This window comes from Dendrobates tinctorius, unplaced genomic scaffold (assembly GCF_039654945.1).
Source record: "Dendrobates tinctorius isolate UK_male_01 unplaced genomic scaffold, ASM3965494v1 ptg000021l, whole genome shotgun sequence".
NCBI lineage: Eukaryota > Metazoa > Chordata > Amphibia > Anura > Dendrobatidae > Dendrobates > Dendrobates tinctorius.
In genome coordinates, this window is record NW_027361689.1 from 6,811,276 (window position 1) to 6,831,927 (window position 20,652).

Here is a 20,652-nt window from a genome sequence, read left to right on the forward strand (position 1 = left end):
TGTGGCAACCTTGTGAAGACTTACAGAAAACGTTTGACCTCTGTCATTGCCAACAAAGGATATATCACAAAGTATTGAGATGAAATTTTGTTTCTGACCAAATACTTATTTTCCACCATAATATGCAAATAAAATGAAAAAAAAAACAGACAATGTGATTTTCTGGATTTTTTTTTCTCAGTTTGTCTCCCATAGTTGAGGTCTACCTATGATGTAAATTACAGACGCCTCTCATCTTTTTAAGTGGTGGAACTTGCACTATTGCTGACTGACTAAATACATTTTTGCCCCACTGTATATATAGTATAGTGTAAACATTCTGAATCTCCATATACATTTCAGGAGGCAGACTCAAACACTCTCAGGCCCAGTATGGATTACACAAGAATATGAAAAGCTGTAAATGGGTAATGTAATACAAGCGTACAGCTGTTTACAGTGTTGGCCAAATTTGAAATCTCGGTATATATTTCCGGAGTCACCCTCAGACTCTCACTCAGTCTGGGTTTGACCATAATAAAAAATTTTGTAAAAAAGGTAGTGGATAGCAAGATAGCAAGTATATATATTATAGTGTACAATTGAAATCTCCATATACATAGTCCCGTAGTCAGTCTCAGACGCTTACTGAGTATGAATTTGACCATAATACTAAATGTCAAACAAAGGTACTGTATAACAAGATACAAGCTGTATCGAGTATAGGGTAAAAATTGGTATCTCCGATTCACCGTATATATAGAAGGCGTAAACCATACACGCTCACTCACTATGGATGATACCGTAATACAAAATTTTTAACAAAGGTACTGTATCAGCACATACCAGGTGTATCCAGTCTAGGGTAATTGTAAATTTCCGTCTATACTTCCGGAGTCAGCCATAGACACTCACAGGCTCAGTATGTATTACACCAGAATTTAACAAGTAGAAAATGGGAAAGGTAGCCGAAGCGTACAACAGTATATAGTGTTGTGGTACTTTTAAATCTTCGTATACATTTCAATCTCAGTAAGCCAGTCCAGACTCTCCACTACTGGAAACTAAATGGATACAAGTACAAGTAAAGTCGAGTGTTAGCAGAAATTTGGGAATTACTCATCGCGGGAAAACCTCCCGGTAGATGTTGCAGAGGCGATGCAGATCCTCAATTACTGTGTCTGTGAAGACAGTGAAAATGGTTCTTTGTGTAGAAAGGATTGCTTTATCGCAGTAGCATGGATCACATCACCGTTACTCATCTCCATTAAATTGTGATCAAAGTGAGAGATGTAGACATGGTCCTCACTACATATCATGATGTGTCTGGTCATTTTGGAGTGCAAAAGACAGAAGCCACAGACTGTAGGAGATTCTATTGGATTAGCATGAGAGGAGACATTGAAAAATGGTGGCAGGAATGTCACACATCTTTGACTATCACAACTTTGAAAGGTTATCATAAAGCACCACTGCATCCGCTTGTAAGTAGACGTTCACTACAAATGGTAGCCATTGATCATCTGAAGGTAGAGGCCAGCAGGAAAGGCCATAGCTACAGCTTAACCATCATCGATCAATGCACCAAATTTCTAGTGGCTGTCCCTGTGATGGATTTAACTGCCCAGACTACACAGCGGTGGAGCAGGGAGAGGTAAGTATTGCAACTTGCAAGTGCTGTGGCCATGACCAAGCAGGGGGGGCACACTCGTGGTCGATGGTACTGGCACAGGGCCCCTCATAGCAAGCTGGTGTGTCTGACGGCGAGTGCCCCCCCAAGTCAGAGACACTGTATTGTACTATGAGGGGCCCTGTGCCAGAGCCGTCGGCCATCTGTGGGCCCATCCACCTGTTCAGAGCAAGGGCAATTGCCCGGGTGCGCCAGATGTTGACCCCGGCCATTGGGGGGTGGGCAGCCCTCTTAGGGAGGTTTAAAAAATGGCATATGTTGATGTGTTGGCTGGACATTCAGCTGCTGCAAAGGGCGGAATTGGACAAGTCCGAGGAAAAGGAGGACAAAAGTGAGGCAGTTTTCTGGCAACCTATGTGTCATCAGGGGAAGGTGGGACAAAATCCTTTGAAACCCATGCACGTTTCATTTTAATGTACGTTAGATCATCAACATTTTGGGTAGACAGACGGGTCCTTTTTTCTGTCAGGATTGATCCAGCAGCACTGAAGACTCTTTCAGATAACACACTAGCAGCAGGGCAAGCGAGCTCCTGTAAGGCATGTTGTGCCAATTCAGGCAAGGTGTCAAATTTAGAGGCCCAATAGTCAAAGGGAAATGACCTGTGAGGGAGAACATCGATATGGGATGAGAAGTAGTTTGTAACCATAGTTGACAACTGTTGTCTCCTGTCACTTTTAATCGATGCAGTATTAGCAGTCGTGTGAGCGGTACTTGAGAAATCATTCCACAACATGGTCATTAAACCTCTGTCTCCAACACCACTTCGGCTGTGTGCACCACGAACACCTCTTCCATTCTCGTGGGAGAAGCAGCACCGCTGCTGTGTGCTGGGAAAGTCTCAAACAAACCGTTTACCAGAGTTGCTTGTTTGTTAGCCAATATTATCTCTAGGTTCTCCTGTGGCATCATGTTGTGTAATTTGCCTTTGTAGCGTGGATCGAGGATGCTGGCCAGCCAGTAGTCGTCATCCCTCATCATTTTGGCAATGCGGGGGTCCCTTTTTAGGATCCGCAAGGCATAATCGCACATGTGGGCCAATGTTCCAGGTGTCAATGATCCACTGGCGGTGGTGGGTGGAGGAGCACTTTCTGGCAAATCCACATCCCTACACTCATGCACAAACACTGTACCTGACCTTGGAACGCCAACATTTTCTCTTGCCCCCTCAGAAGCATCCTCCTGCCCAAAATAATCATCCCTCTCATCCTCCTCCTCCTCCTCTTCCTCTTCTTCCTCCACCTCGCCCAGGACAGTTCCCTGACCAGACAATGGCTGACTGTCGTCAAGGCTTCCCTCCTCCTCCGCTGCAGATGCCTGATCCTTAATGTGCATCAAACTTTCATGAGCAGACGCATAAGTGGGATGCTCATGCTTTTGATGGCGTCTTCTGCATTTACCAGCTGTGTGCATTCCTCAAAACACTGAAGGAATTTACAGAGGTCTTTCACCACTGCACACACGACAATTCCATGTCTTCCCTCAAACTGTGTGCCCGTGTATCCTCCCACAAATGCATTACAGTCTGCCTGCCTCTGAGCGCACAGCCTCTCAACCATATACAGGGTGGATTTCCACCTTGTTGCAATGTCTATGATTAGGCGGTGCTTGGGGAGGTGGAGCAATCGCTGCAGCTTCTGCATACGAGTGGAGTGGACATTTGAGCGACAGATGTGCGAGCACAGTCTTCGCACTTTATGGAGCAGGATGTTAACTCCAGATAATTATTAAGGAAGCACTGCACCACCAGGTTCAAAGTGTGAGCCAGGCAAGGTATGTGTGTGAGTTTTGCATGGGCTATGGCTGCCACAAAATTACGGCACTGACTACCTTGCCTGCCTCAAGATGTAGACTGCCCAGCCATGACTCAGTTTGTCGCTACAAGTAGTCGGCCAGTACCTCCGCGATGTGTCTGTTGTCGCCCAAAGATATTATATTTAACACAGCCTGCTGATGCTTACCACTAGCTGTTCGATTGTGGGACACCTCGTGTGCAACACTGCCAGCTGCGGATGGAGTGCTTGTGCAACTGCACTCTGTCGATGTGCTTTCGCTGATAGAGGAGGAGGAAGATAGCCTACAACCAACTGTTTCCTATACCGTGGGCTAGGCAGCACTGTTCCACCGCCGCAGTCCCCAGTGGAGCCTGCATCCACCACATTAACCAAGTGTGCAGTGATGGACACGTAACGGCCCTGGCCATGCCTACTGGTCCATGCATCTGTTGTGAGGTGCACCTTTCCACTCACTGACTGTTTTAGTGCATGGACAATGCGGTCTTTCACATGCCGGTGGAGGGCAGGGATGGATTTTTGAGAAAAGAAGTGCCGACTGGGTAGGTGATAGCGTGGGACAGCGTAGGCCATGAGGTCACGAAAAGCTTCGCTTTCAACCAAACGGTAGGGCATCATCTCTAATGAGATTAGTTTGGCAAAGTAGGTGTTCAAACAAAGTGTACGCAGATTAGAGGATGAGTACTTTCTTGTCCTACTCAGAGTGTCTGGTAAGGTGAGCTGGACTGGACAGCTGCATATGGGGGAAGTAGCGGTGGACTGGACGAAGTGAGAGGGGGTTGGTGATGGTATTGTTGGTGATGGCCTAGATTCAGTGTTGTGTTGCAAAACCATTGTGATTCCCTGAGTGCTTTGGCCTTGCAACGACACCTCCACATTTAGTGCTGGAGGTGTGCTTAACAGTGGCGGTGGTCTTACAGTGGGGGAAGCGATGGAGCCTTGCTGGCTACCTTCAGTCGGAGCAGATGCACATATGCTACCTGAGGTTTTGTAGTCCAACCACGCTTGCAAGAGCATGTTGATTAAGCGTGCAACTGGTATTCAAATTTCTGCGTTGTTTACCTCTGCTAAAGGTCCTTCCGCACTTCTTACAGGTAACCTTTGCCTCATCAGTAGGATTTTGGACAAAGAAGTGCCACACTGCACTCTTCCTACTATGGTATACATTTTCAGGCCTTAGACGCTGTGCTAAGTTGACCATCTGGCCAAGCTGTCCTGCAACTCTTTTAGTTTTTGTTCCACGTTTTTGGACAGCTATGGGCCTGCCAGATAACCGCTGCTGCGATGTTAATGCCTGCTGCAGATCCTTCTCCTTATCTGAACTATTGCCAGCGCCACCCTCATCCCCCAAGGGATACCAGTCTGGGTCAGGAACTGGGTCATGCATCACCTCCTCATCAAAGTCATCTGCACCTTCCTCTTTACCTTCCTCTGTGTCACCGTGGAAGGTGGTATAGTATGCGGGAAGGGACACCTGAGTTTCATCAGGGTAGGATTCTGGCTCAATAGACTGTGAGGGCAATGTAGTGCTCTGGGTCGATGTACCAGCAGAATCTTCTAGCAGTGACTGTGCATCAGTGCACTCCATGTCAGATTAATCTTGGACTGGGGAATTCTGGATTTGACTGGATAACCCAGGCATGGTATGTGAAAAGAGCTCCATAGAGTAATCTGAAGTGTGGGCTGTCGCATCCTTAACTTTTGGTGGGGGTGAAGGACACAAGGAAAGGTATTTTTCCTGAGCAGAACCCTGCACTGACGACTTCGTGCTTGCAGGTTTCGAACGTTCAGAAGAGGAGGCAATAGAGCTGGTGGCTGTTTCGGCAATGTACGCCAAAACCTGTTCCTGATGCTCCGGCTTTAAAAGCGGTTTTCCTTCTCCAAGAAAAGGCAACCTTACAGGCCTTCTTGGGCCAGACGATGACGCAGGCTCAACACCTCCTGCCTTAGCTGCTATTGTTCTTTTGCTAGAACCAGCTGATGCACCACCATCATCAGTACCAGCAGCGCCCCCCTGCCCACGTCCGCGGCCTCTTCCACCATACTTCCTCATGTTTGGGAAAATGTAACAAAAATACCAGCAGAGAGATGGTACTGTAAGAGTTGCGTCCAGCTGTTTAAGGTGTGTTAAAAAAATTAAATCTACGTTTATATTTTGTTGGTCACAGACGCTCCCACAGTATGTTTTTGACCGTAATACAACAAGCAGATATACGGAACTGTATCAGAAGTGTACAGCTGTATACGTTTTTTGTGTAACTAACAATCTCCGTATATGTATTTACGGAGTGTCACACACACACTGACTCTGCATAGAGGTGACTGTTATACAATCGGCAGATATATAATACTGTTTGAGAATCGGACAGCTCTATTCGGTGTGTGTAAGGAAAATTGTAAATCTCCGTCTATTTGTATAGGGACTGACACACGCTGTCTCTGTCTAGTTTTGACCATAATCAAACAGCCGATATACAAAACTGTTTGAAAAGCGGACAGCCCTCTAAGGTGTAGGTCTGGAAAAAGGGAAAAACTCCTCGGCTTTTCTCCAGAGTCACACACAGATAGCTTCTATTTGTCCATGATACAAGGTGGTACACGGTGGTGTGTGAGGAGCGTACACCGCTATATGGTGTCTGTTAATCTCCATCTATTTTTATATTGACTGACACACGCTGTCTCTGTCTTGTTTTGACCGTGATCAAATAGCAGATATATGAAACTGAAAAACGGACAACTCTCTAAGGTGTAGGTCTGGAAAAATGGAAATCCTCCTCTGCTTGTTCTTCCAGAGTCACACCCAGATAGCTTCTATTTGTCCGTGATAACAGCTGGTACACGGTAGTGAGTGAGGAGCGTACACCGCTATACGATGTGTGAAAAAATGAAAGCTCAGTAACTCACCAGGACAAAATAATAAAAGTTGGAGTGCTTTGATAAAAGCAGCTTGAACAGCAGTGTGCACACAGCAATGCAGCTAGCAGGTAGCCTTAACAGGCAGCCTAATCACCACCAGCGCTGCTGCACACAACAAAAATCCTCCCTTTTCACTGCACACTAACTGTACAGTGAAAAGAGCTATCAGCAGAAGAGGGTTTTTTTTCTTCTTCCCTACCTAACGCTCTAGATCGGCAGAAGTAATATGGCGGTCACAGCCTTTTATACCCACTGTGACGCCACACAAAGCCAGCGAATCACTTCAATGCCCTTCTCTAAGATGGTGGTGGCCACTGCCCATGTCATCGCATTGCCCACAGTGTGCGTCCTCAATCATTGGCTGAGAAAAGACGCTGGAACCATTATTTGAAACGTGACTTTGGCGCTCTGATCGGCGACCTCATGGCCGACCTCACGCTATGGTTGGGTTTCTATCAGCGAAACCCGACTTTAGCTAAAGTCAGCTATTTTTTAATTTGACCGACCCGTTTTGCTCAACTCTAGTCATAAGTATTCAGACCATTTACTCAGTATTGAGTAGAAGCAACCTTTTGAGCTAGTACAGCCATGAGTCATCTTGGGAAAGATGCAACAAGTTTTTCACACCTGGATTTGGGGAACCTCTGTTATTCTTCCTTGCAGATCCTCTCCAGTTCCATCAGGTCGGATGGTGAATGCTGATGGACAGCCATTTTCAGGTCTCTCCAGAAATGCTCAATTGGGTTTAGGTCAGGGCTCTGGCTGGGCCAGTCAAGAATGGTCACAGGGTTGTTGTGAAGCCACTCCTTTGTTATTTCATCTGTGTGCTTAGGGTTCCTGACTTGTTGGAAGGTGAACGTTCAGCCAAGTCTGATGTTCAGAGCACTCTGGAAGAGGTTTTCATCCAAGATATCTCTGTACTTGGAAGCATTCATGTTTCCTTCAATTGCAACCAGTCATCCTGTCCCTACAGCTGAAAAACACCCCCATAGCATGATGCTGCCACCACCATGTTTCACTGTTGGGATTGTATCGGGCAGGTGATAAGCAGTGCCTGGTTTTCTCCACACATACTGCTTAGAATTATCACCAAAAAGGCTTATCTTCGTCTCATCAGACCAGAGAATCTTATTTCTCATAGTCTGGGAGTCCTTCATGTGTTTTTTAGCAAACTCTATGCAGGCTTTCATATGTCTTGCACTGAGGAGAGGCTTCTGTCGTGCCACTCTGTCATAAAGGCCTGACTGGTGCAGGGTTGCAGTGATAGTTGACTTTGAAGAACCTTCTCCCATCTCCCTACTGCATCTGTGTAGCTCAGCCACAGTGATCTTGAGGTTCTTCTTTACCTCTCTCACTAAGGCTCTTCTCCCACAGTTGTTCAGGTTGGCTGGATGGCCAGGTCTAGGAAGACTTCTGGTGGTCCCAAACTTCTTTCATTTAAGGATTATGGAGGCCACTGTGCTCTTAGGAACCTCGAGTACTGTAGAAATTATTTTGTAACCTTGGCCAGATCTGTGCCTTGCCACAATACTGTCTCTGAGCTCCTTGGTCAGTTCCTTTGACCTCAGGATTCTCATTTGATCTCGCATGCACTGTGAGCTGTGAGGTCTTATATAGACAGGTGTGTGCCTTTAAAAATCAAGCCCTATCAGTTTACTTAAACACAGCTGGACTCCAGTGAAGGAGTATAACCATCTCAAGGAGGATCACAAGGAAATGGACAGCATGTGACTTAAATATGAGTGTCTGAGCAAAGGGTCTGAATATTTATGACCATGTCATATTTCAGTTTTTCTTTTTTAATACATTTGCAAAAATTTCTACATTTCTGTTTTTTTTCAGTCAAGATGGGGTGCAGAGTGCACAATAATGAGAAACAAAAATGAACTTTTTTGAATTTACCAAATGGCTGCAATGAAACAAAGAGTGAAAAATTTAAAGGGATCTGAATATTCTCCGTACCCACTGTATATATTTATATTATGGATAGGTTCACACAAGCATATAAAAAATTGTTCAAACTTTCATCCAGAAAAGTAGGATGATTTTTATTTAAATTTGACATCTGTATGCAATCCATTTTTTAACCCACCCATAGGATCTGAATGGGTGAATCTCATACGTTTTACGGAAGAATCTAGTGCATGCTGCAATTTTTTTATTTTTTTTCACGTGCAGATTTGGTCAGTGAAAATTTGCTCATCTGCATTGACTTATTGAATAACAATGGATTGAGTGCTGTCTTTTTTTCCACAGACAGCACATGAACCGAAAATACTGTTTTGTCAATGAACCCTCTCTCCACAGTCTAAATCTTCCTTCTCTTTACTTCTTTAGATGATCGCCGGTGATTTAAAGCCTGTTTACGCATGCAAAACGCACTTCAGATGTGCGCTGAATGATCTGTATTAAAGCGCTCATTGCACAAAGGCTTCCAGTGTCCTCAGCAGCGCAGGTCCTGATCAATGCGCTACCAAGAACGTTGATATTTTGGGGAAATCAAAATCGACAAATTCATGGAGTTTGTTTCCACCATGCTTGCAAAACTTTATTAAAGTATGTTCAAATAAAAAAAAAAAAACACTTTACATATTTTTTGCTTAGCTCTCTATTGATTTAAATGGGAGAAACACATCATTAGGGCTAATGCAGATGCCTGTGAATCTCAGTCTAATCACAGACTTCAATGCACAGACTGGCGGTGGGTCTCCCGACCGAAGTATGACTGCTTCCTACATTTTTATGAGGCTGTCAAGCTTGGGTCACGAGACCTGCAGTACAGTGGCATGCAAAAGTTTAGGCACCCCTCGTCAAAATTACTGTTATTGTGAACAGTTAAGCAAGCTGAAGATAAAATGATCTCTAAAAGGCCTAAAGTTAAAGATGACACATTTATTTTGTATTTTAGGCTAAAATGCAATACACATTGTCATTTTTTCACATTTTAAAAATTACAAAAAGAAAAATGATCCGATGCTAAAGTTTGGGCACCTTTGGAGATTTGTGTGCTCAGATAACTTTGACCAAGGTTTCAGACCTTAAGTAGCATGTAAGGGATATGGCTTGTTCACCCTCAATGTTAGGAAAGGCCAGCTGATGCAGATTCCACAGGTTTAAAAACACATAGCCTCCTCTAACCTTGTGTGAAAAAACAGCGACCATGGGTTCTTTTAAGCAGCTGCCTAGCACTCTGAAAATGAAAATGGTGGAGGCCCACAAAGCAGGAGAAGGCTATAAGAAAATAGCAAAGTGTTTTCAAGTTGTCCTTTCCTCAGTTCAATATGTAATTCAGAAATAGCAGTTTACAGGAACAACGGAGGTCAAGATAAGGTCTGGAAGGCCAAGGAAAATTTCAGAGAGAGCTGCTTGTAGGATTGCTAGAAAGGCATATCAGAACCCCCACTTGACTGCAAAAGACCTTCAGAAAGATTTAGCAGATTCTGGAGTTGTGGTAATTGTTCTACTGTTCAGAGACACCTTATCAAATATGGCCTTCATGGAAGAGTCATCAGAAGAAAACCTCTCCTGCACCCTCACCATAAAATTCAGCATCAGAGGTATGCAAAAGAAGATCTAAACAAGCCCAATGCATTTTAGAAACAAGTCCTGTGAACCGTTGAAGTTAAAATAAAACTCTTTGGTCGCAATGATCAAAGGTATGTGCAGAGAAAAAATTGCATAGGATTTCAGGAAAAGAACATCTCTCCAACCATTAAGTATGGGGATGGATCAATCATGCTTTGGAGTTGTGTTGCAGACAATGGCACAGGGAACATTTCACAGGTAGAGGGAAGAATGGAGTCAAAGAAATTTCAATAAATTCTTGATGAAAACATAACACCATGTGGAAAAAAGCTGAATTTAAAAACAGGATGGCTTCTACAAATGGATAATGATCACACACATCAAAATCCACAATAGACTACCTCAAAAGGCGATAGCTAGAGGTTTTTCAATGGCCCTCACAGTCCCCCGATTCGATCATCATTGAAAATATGTGGCTAGTCCTCAAAATAGCAGTGCATGCAAGACGACCCAGGAATCTCACAGAAATGGAAGAATTTTCCAAGTAAGAATGGATGAAAATCCATCAAACAAGAATTGAAAGACTCTTGGCTGGCTACTAAAAGCGTTTACAAGCTGTGATATTTTTAAAAGGGAGTGCTACTAGGTACTAATTATGCAGGGTGCCAAAACTTTTGCATTGGCCTATTTTCCTTATTGTAATTTTTAAAATGTAAAAAATGACAATATATAATTTTTTGGCCTAAAATACAGAGAAAATGTGTCATCTTTACCTTTAGCCCTTTTAGAGATCATTCCATCTTCAACTTGCTTAACTGGTCACAATAACAGTAATTTTGACCAGAGGTGTCCAAACTTTTACATGCCACTGTAAGTCCGAATATTGTAGTCTGTGATCAGACTGAGATACACAGACGTCTGCAAGAACCCTTAGCGCACATGGAGGTGTTTTTTCCCATGTTTTTTAAAACATGTCGTTTGTGAATCAATAGCTCCAAACAGGCATAGAAAATACACCAAAAAACTTTTTTAACACATTTATTAAGCCAAAAAAATTCACATCAAAAGAGAATGTGTAAACTTAAGGCCGGGTTCAGATGGTTGTATTGAAAAATGAGCCAGTTGCACCAGCAAATTGCAGATGGGATAGGATCTGTATGCTTGTGCCGGATCTAACTTTCATTTTATGCACTATTCTGGTCCATAAACTGTATGCTGTGATTTTTTCCACTCTGTCAATCAGTCGCTATTAGTGTTGAGCATTCCGATACTGCAAATATCGGGTATCGGCCGATATTCCCTGTATCGGAATTCCGATACCGAGTACCGATATTTTTTCAATATCGGATACCGGAATAAAAAGTTCCCATAATGCAATGAGCCACTGTTGTGGCTGTGATTGGCTGCTGAAATGATGTCATCATGATGCACGGTCTGTGCGCATCATGATGCGCGGTCTTTGCGGGCCTGCCGGGGGTCTGTGCGGGCCTGCCGGGGGTCTGTGCGGGCTGCCGGCGGTCTGTACGGTCCTGCCGGGGGACTGTGCCGGCTGCCGGCGGTCTGCACGGGCCTGCTGGGGGTCTGTGCCGGCTGCCGGGGGTCTGTGCCAGCTGTCGGCGGTCTGTACGGGCCTGCCAGGAGTGTGTGTCGGCTGCCTGGGGTCTGTGCCGGCTGCCGGCGGTCTGTACGGGCCTGCCGGGGGTCTGTGCCGGCTGCAGGCGGTCCGTACGGGCCTGCCGGGGGTCTGTGTGTGTGTGCAGGCATTGTCCGATGGGACTACAAGTCCCATCGGGCGATGCCTGCTACAATGACAGTGATTGACACACTAGCCAATGATGGGACAGTAGTAGTCCCATCATCTGGCTAATGTGTTGAATGTAAAAAAAAAACAAAAAACATGCATACTACATACATACTACATACATACAACATACATACTACATACATACTTCATATATACTACATTCATACAACATACATACATACATACTACATACATACTACATATATACTACATTCATACAGCATACATACATACTACATACATACTACATATATACTACATTCATACAACATACATACATACTACATACATACTACATATATACAACATTCATACATACATACATACATACTACATACTGTATATACTACATTCATACAGCATACATACATACTACATATATAGAACATTCAAACAACATACATATATACTACATACTACATACATACTTCATATATACGACATTCATACAACACACATACATACTACATACATATTACTTATATACAACATTCATATATACATACATACTACATATATACTACATTCAAGCAACATACATACTACATACATGCTACATTCATACAGCATACATACATACTACATATATACTACACATATACTACATTCATACAGATACATATATACTACATACATGCAACATACATAAAACATGCTACAGATATACTACATACATACTACATATATACTACATTCATACAGCATACACACTTACTACATATATACTACATACATACAACATTCATACAACATACATACATACTACATACCTACTACATATATACTACATTCATACAACATACATACATACTATGTACATAATACATATATACAACATACATACCTACTACATATATACTACATTCATACAGCATACATACATACTACATATATAGAACATTCATACAGCATACATACATACTACACACATACTACATTCATACAGCATGCATACATACTACATACATACTACATGTATACTACATTCAAACAACATACATACTACATACATGCTACATTCATACAGCATACATACATACTACATATATACTACATTCATACAGCATACATACATACTACATACATACATACAACATACATAAAACATGCTACAGAAATACTACATACATACTACATATATACTACATTCATACAGCATACATACTTACTACATATATACTACATATATACTACATTCATACAGCATACATGCATACATACATACTACATACATACAACATTCATACAACATACATACATACTACATACATATTACATTTATACTACATTCATACAACACATACAACATACATACTACGTACATACTACATATATACAACATACATACATACATACTACATATATACTACATTCATACAACATACATACATACTACATATATACAACATTCTAAAAACATACATACATAATACATATATACTACATTCATACAACATACATACATACTACATACATACTACATATATGCAACATACATACATACTACATATATACTACATTCATACAGCATACATACATACTACATATATAGAACATTCATGCAGCATGCATACATACTACATACTACATGCATACTTCATATATACAACATTCATACAACATACATACATACACACATACTACATATATACTACATTCATACAACATACATACATACTACATATATACAACATTCATACATACATACATACTACATATATACTACATTCATACAACATACATACTACATACATACTACATTCATACAGCATACATACATACTACATACATACTACATATATAATACATTCATAGAGCATACATATATACTACATACATACATACAACATACATAAAACATGCTACAGATATACTACATACATGCTACATATATACTACATTCATACAGCATACATACATACATACTACATACATACAACATTCATACAACATACATACATACTACATACATACTACATTTATACTACATTCATACAACACATACAACATACATACTACGTACATACTACATATATACAACATACATACTGTACATACATACTACATATATACTACATTCATACAACATACATACATACTACATATATACAACATTCTAAAAACATACATACATAATACATATATACTACATTCATACAACATACATACATACTGCATACATACTACATATATGCAACATACATACATATGATATAGAAGAGTTAATGGTTTGCTTTTATATCCCTTTAAATGCCTTTAAGACTTCAATTGCCTTTTGCCTTATTATTGCTAGAATTATTCTTATGTAGACTAGTAGTCTCTGTCTTCAAGGAAACTATACTTGTTATCATATTTATTCTCAACAACATGTTCTGGCTATATTGTAAACAAGATACGACCCTGAGGTGATGGTGGGGGCCAAATGAGCTCCACATATTGAGTCACATATTGCTGTAAATGGTATAAAAACATGTCTTATATTTCATTACGTCAGATAAAGTGATTTGACCACGACCCGTGTGTGTTGAGTCCTTTGTCTCCAAGCGCTTGTCATCAGAAGGGCGACAAAACCTCTCAATCTGGCCTCACTGGTGATCTGGAAAGATCTGACGCTTGGTCAGAACAAAAACAGCTACGACACATACTACATATATACTACATTCATACAGCATACATACTGTACATACTACATATATAGAACATTCATGCAGCATGCATACATACTACATACTACATGCATACTTCATATATACAACATTCATACAACATACATACATACACACATACTACATATATACTACATTCATACAACATACATACATACTACATATATACAACATTCATACATACATACATACTACATATATACTACATTCATACAACATACATACTACATACATACTACATTCATACAGCATACATACATACTACATACATACTACATATATAATACATTCATAGAGCATACATATATACTACATACATACATACATACATAAAACATGCTACAGATATACTACATACATGCTACATATATACTACATTCATACAGCATACATACAGTCATGGCCAAAAGTATTGACACCCCTGCAATTCTGTCAGATAATACTCAGTTTCTTCCTGAAAATGATTGCAAACACAAATTCTTTGGTATTATTATCTTCATTCAATTTGTCTTAAATGAAAAAACACAAAAAGAATTGTCCTAAAGCCAAATTGGATATAATTCCACACCAAACATAACAAAGAGGGTGGACAAAAGTATTGGCACTGTTCGAAAAATCATGTGATGCTTCTCTAATTTGTGTAATTAACAGCTCCTGTAACTTACCTGTGGCACCTAACAGGTGTTGGCAATAACTAAATCACACTTGCAGCCAGCTGACATGGATTAAAGTTGACTCAACCTCTCTCCTGTGTCCTTGTGTGTACCACATTGAGCATGGAGAAAAGAAAGAAGACCAAAGAACTGTCTGAGGACTTGAGAAACCAAATTGTGAGGAAGCATGAGCAATCTCAAGGCTACAAGTCCATCTCTAAAGACCTGAATGTTCCTGTGTCTACCGTGTGCAGTGTCATCAAGAAGTTTAAAGCCCATGGCACTGTGGCTAACCTCTCTAGATGTGGCCGGAAAAGAAAAATTGACAAGAGATTTCAATGCAAGATTGTGCGGATGTTGGATAAAGAACCTCGACTAACATCCAAACAAATTCAAGCTGCCCTGCAGTCCGAGGGTACAACGGTGTCAACCCGTACTATCCGTCGGCATCTGAATGAAAAGGGACTGTATGGTAGGAGACCCAGGAAGACTCCACTTCTTACCCCGAGACATAAAAAAGCCAGGCTGGAGTTTGCCAAAACTTACCTGAAAAAGCCTAAAACATTTTGGAAGAATGTTCTCTGGTCAGATGAGACAAAAGTAGAGCTTTTAGGGCAAAAGCATCAACATAGAGTTTACAGGAGAAAAAAGAGGCATTCAAAGAAAAGTACACGGTCCCTACAGTCAAACATGGCGGAGGTTCCCTGATGTTTTGGGGTTGCTTTGCTGCCTCTGGCACTGGACTGCTTGACCGTGTGCTTGGCATTATGAAGTCTGAAGACTACCAACAAATTTTGCAGCATAATATAGGGCCCAGTGTGAGAAAGCTGGGTCTACCTCAGAGGTCATGGGTAGAGTTGAGCGATACCAGCCGATACTTGAAAATATCGGATCGGAATGGATCGGCCGATCTTTAAAAAAAGTATCGGTATCGCCGATTCCGATACCGGGAACCAATGCAAGTCAATGGGGCCAAAATATCGGAATTAAAAAAAACCCTTTCTTTCCTTGTAGGTTAATTCTACATGAAGAAAAACAACTAAGAATAATGTAGAATGTATTGTGGGAGGTGGAGGAGACATTAAAGCCATAGAGGTTTAGCCCAATCAAATGGAATAGCAGGAATTAAACTTTTTTTTTAAAGATGTTAGGAGTTACAAAGATATTGACTATGTTAGCCTCATTTATATTTTGCCAGACATGTATGTCTTCTTCTTCTTTCTTCTTTCTTCTTCTTTCTTATTCTTCTTCCTTTTTTTACCTTCTTCTTCTTCTTCTTATTCCTTTTTTTACATTCTTCTTCTTCTTCTTCCTTTTTTTACATTCTTCTACTTCCTTTTTTTACATTCTTCTTCTTCTTCCTTTTTTTACATTCTTCTTCTTATTCCTTTTTTTACATTCTTCTTCTTCTTCCTTTTTTAAATTCTTCTACTTCCTTTTTTTACATTCTTCTTCTTCTTCTTCTTCTTCTTCTTCCTTTTCTTACATTCTTCATATTCTTCTTATTCAACAATTATTATTCTACATATTCAGCTTCTTCATCTTCTTCCTATTCTTCTTCATCATATTCTTGTTTGTGTCAGGCATTCCTGTAGTTGTTATCTAGAAAAGTTAGAAGTTTACACCTTCCGTTCTGCCTGTCACAAAAGATTTACAACAGGATTTGTCTGCGTTCAGTTTGGCCTGCAGCAGCAGGCCTTTTCCAGGGGCACCACGAGGAGGAACGGACTCACCCCCATACACTGCTTAGTCTTCTTCTGCTTATAAATAAGATAATATCATTTGCTCAGAGTATTAGTCTTATGCTTAATGTTCTTCTGCTTTGTTTTTTTTATGCTTCTTTGTCTTCTCTCTCTTGTTGTTCTGCATCTTGGTGGTTGTCTTCCTGTTCTTTGTCCTCTTGAACCAGCTGACGGTACTGGCACCCGGAGGGGCAGCAGAAGGAACAAGAGCCAATGGCACTACCGAGGACCAGCTGACGGTGCTGGAACCCGGTTACTAAGCAGGAGGTACCTGTGCTACAAAGCACTACCAAGGACCAGCAGACGTTGCCGGAACTCGGATACCGAGATGGAGGCACCTAGGCCAAAGGCTCTGACGAGAACCAGCTGACGGTGCTGGAACCCGGAGGGGTAGCATAAGCTGCAAGAGCAAATGGAAATAGCGAGGACCAGCTGACAGTGCTGGCACCCGGAGGGGCAGCAGAAGGAATAAGAGCCAATGGCACAACCGAGGACCAGCTGACGGTGCTGGAACCCGGTTACTAAGCAGGAGGTACCTGTGCTACAAAGCACTACCAAGGATCAGCAGACGTTGCCGGAACTCGGATACCGAGATGGAGGCACCTAGGCCAAAGGCTCTGACGAGAACCAGCTGACGGTGCTGGAACCCGGAGGGGTAGCATAAGCTGCAAGAGCAAATGGAAATAGCGAGGACCAGCTGACAGTGCTGGCACCCGGAGGGGCAGCAGAAGGAATAAGAGCCAATGGCACAACCGAGGACCAGCTGACGGTGCTGGAACCCGGTTACTAAGCAGGAGGTACCTGTGCTACAAAGCACTACCAAGGACCAGCAGACGTTGCCGGAACTCGGATACCGAGATGGAGGCACCTAGGCCAAAGGCTCTGACGAGAACCAGCTGACGGTGCTGGAACCCGGAGGGGTATCAGAAGTTACCCCTGAAAAGCAAAGTTGGCATGCCGCAAGCTGGCCGCAGTTACCGAATCACACAGTCCTACAGGGGGTGCTTGTCCTACTGGCACTATGGAACAAGCCTTTCTTACCAGAACCCGCAGTCCACATAGGAAGCACCTAAACTGCTGGCACCCTAGCCTCGGCTAACCCAACCGCAACACAACATGGCAACTTGGGGTGGCAAACTGACATTGACACTTCCCGGAAACAGCAGGCAGGGCTGGAACCAAGCTGGGCAGGAGGGAGTACCCGTGCCAAAGTCAGTTATGAGCAGCAACTGGCGATATTGGAGCCCAGGACAAGCACTTAGCAGGCTGAGGCCTGATGTGCTGTCAATTGGGAGGCAGCAGGACAGATTGCCATCAAAACAGCAGGGGAACAGCTGACGTTACTGAACCCCACAAACACAGGAGCTAGTGTTTTACTCTGTGAAGACGGCACTTCCGAGCAACAACTGGCTGTGTTGAAGCCCAGGGACAAGCACGGAGCAGGCTGAGGCTGCATTGAAGAAATTTTAAGATCGGTTGTAGACTACTAATTTGAACCAAGCTCCACTTAGGCCTGTGGCTTCACTGATTTTCGTATTTCCCCTGTCCTCCAACCCCGCCAGTTACAGCTCCGAAGTGGCGTCTGCACAATCCACACTTGTTCCTGTGTTACAGGTGTTCAGTCCGGTCAGTTAATCCCCTGATGTGTGTCCGGCAATGTCGCCTGCTCTGTCCACATTCCCATAATGGGAATGTGGACAGAGCAGGCGACATTGCCGGACACACATCAGGGGATTAACTGACCGGACTGAACACCTGTAACACAGGAACAAGTGTGGATTGTGCAGACGCCACTTCGGAGCTGTAACTGGCAGGGTTGGAGGACAGGGGAAATACGAGAGACAGTGGAGCCACAGGCCTAATTGGAGCACGGTTAAAAATCAGTAGTGGTACGACTGTGTAGGCAGCAGGAGACTTTGCCATCCACACAGCAGGGGATCAGCTGACATTACTGAACCCGACTGAGACACGGGAGCAAGTATCTCTTTCCGTGTGGACGGCACTTCCGAACTACAACTGGCTGTGTTGAAGCCCAGGAAATAGGAGGGTGTAGGCAGAGGCCTACTGTATTTTGAATGAGGTGACAGCAGGAGAGACTGCCATCCACACAGCAGGGGATCAGCTGACATTACTGAACCCCACTGAGACACGGGAGCAAGTATCTCTTTCCGTGTGGACGGCACTTCCGAACTACAACTGGCTGTGTTGAAGCCCAGGAAATAGGAGGGTGTAGGCAGAGGCCTACTGTATTTTGAATGAGTTTACAGCAGGAGAGACTGCCATCCACACAGCAGGGGATCAGCTGACGTTACTGAACCCCACTGAGACACGGGAGCAAGTATCTCTTTCCGTGTGGACGGCACTTCCGAACTACAACTGGCTGTGTTGAAGCCCAGGAAATAGGAGGGTGTAGGCAGAGGCCTACTGTATTTTGAATGAGTTTACAGCAGGAGAGACTGCCATCCACACAGCAGGGGATCAGCTGACGTTACTGAACCCCACTGAGACACGGGAGCAAGTATCTCTTTCCGTGTGGACGGCACTTCCGAACTACAACTGGCTGTGTTGAAGCCCAGGAAATAGGAGGGTGTAGGCAGAGGCCTACTGTATTTTGAATGAGTTTACAGCAGGAGAGACTGCCATCCACACAGCAGGGGATCAGCTGACGTTACTGAACCCCACTGAGACACGGGAGCAAGTATCTCTTTCCGTGTGGACGGCACTTCCGAACTACAACTGGCTGTGTTGAAGCCCAGGAAATAGGAGGGTGTAGGCAGAGGCCTACTGTATTTTGAATGAGTTTACAGCAGGAGAGACTGCCATCCACACAGCAGGGGATCAGCTGACGTTACTGAACCCCACTGAGACACGGGAGCAAGTATCTCTTTCCGTGTGGACGGCACTTCCGAACTACAACTGGCTGTGTTGAAGCCCAGGAAATAGGAGGGTGTAGGCAGAGGCCTACTGTATTTTGAATGAGGTGACAGCAGGAGAGACTGCCATCCACACAGCAGGGGATCAGCTGACGTTACTGAACCCCACTGAGACACGGGAGCAAGTATCTCTTTCCGTGTGGACGGCACTTCCGAACTACAACTGGCTGTGTTGAAGCCCAGGAAATAGGAGGGTATAGGCAGAGGCCTACTGTATTTTGAATGAGGTGACAGCAGAAGAGACTGCCATCCACACAGCAGGGGATCAGCTGACATTACTGAACCCCACTGAGACACGGGAGCAAGTATCTCTTTCCGTGTGGACGGCTCTTCCGAACTACAACTGGCTGTGTTGAAGCCCAGGAAATACGAGGGTGTAGGCAGAGGCCTACTGTCTTTGTAATGCGGAGACAGCAGGAGAGACTGCCATCTCGACAGCAGGGGATCAGCTGGCAATGATGAACCCCACTAACACTTGAACGAATGTGTTTGGCTCTGTGGAGACGACACTTCTGAACACCAACTGACGCTGTTGGAGCCCAGGATTAGGCGAGGAGCAGGCTGTGGCCTACTGGATTTTGGCAGGTGAAGGCAGCAGGAGACTTGCCATCTCCACAGCAGGGGAACAGCTGGCAGTGCTGAACCCCACTAACACTCTAACGAAGGTGTTTGGCTCTGTGGAGACGACACTTCTGAACACCAACTGACGCTGTTGGAGCCCAGGATTAGGCGAGGAGCAGGCTGGGGCCTACTGGATTTTGGCAGGTGAAGGCAGCAGGAGACTTGCCATCTCCACAGCAGGGGAACAGCTGGCAGTGCTGAACCCCACTAACACTCGAACGAATGTGTTTGGCTCTGTGGAGATGACACTTCTGAACACCAACTGACGCTGTTGGAGCCCAGGATTAGGCGAGGAGCAGGCTGGGGCCTACTGGATTTTGGCAGGTGAAG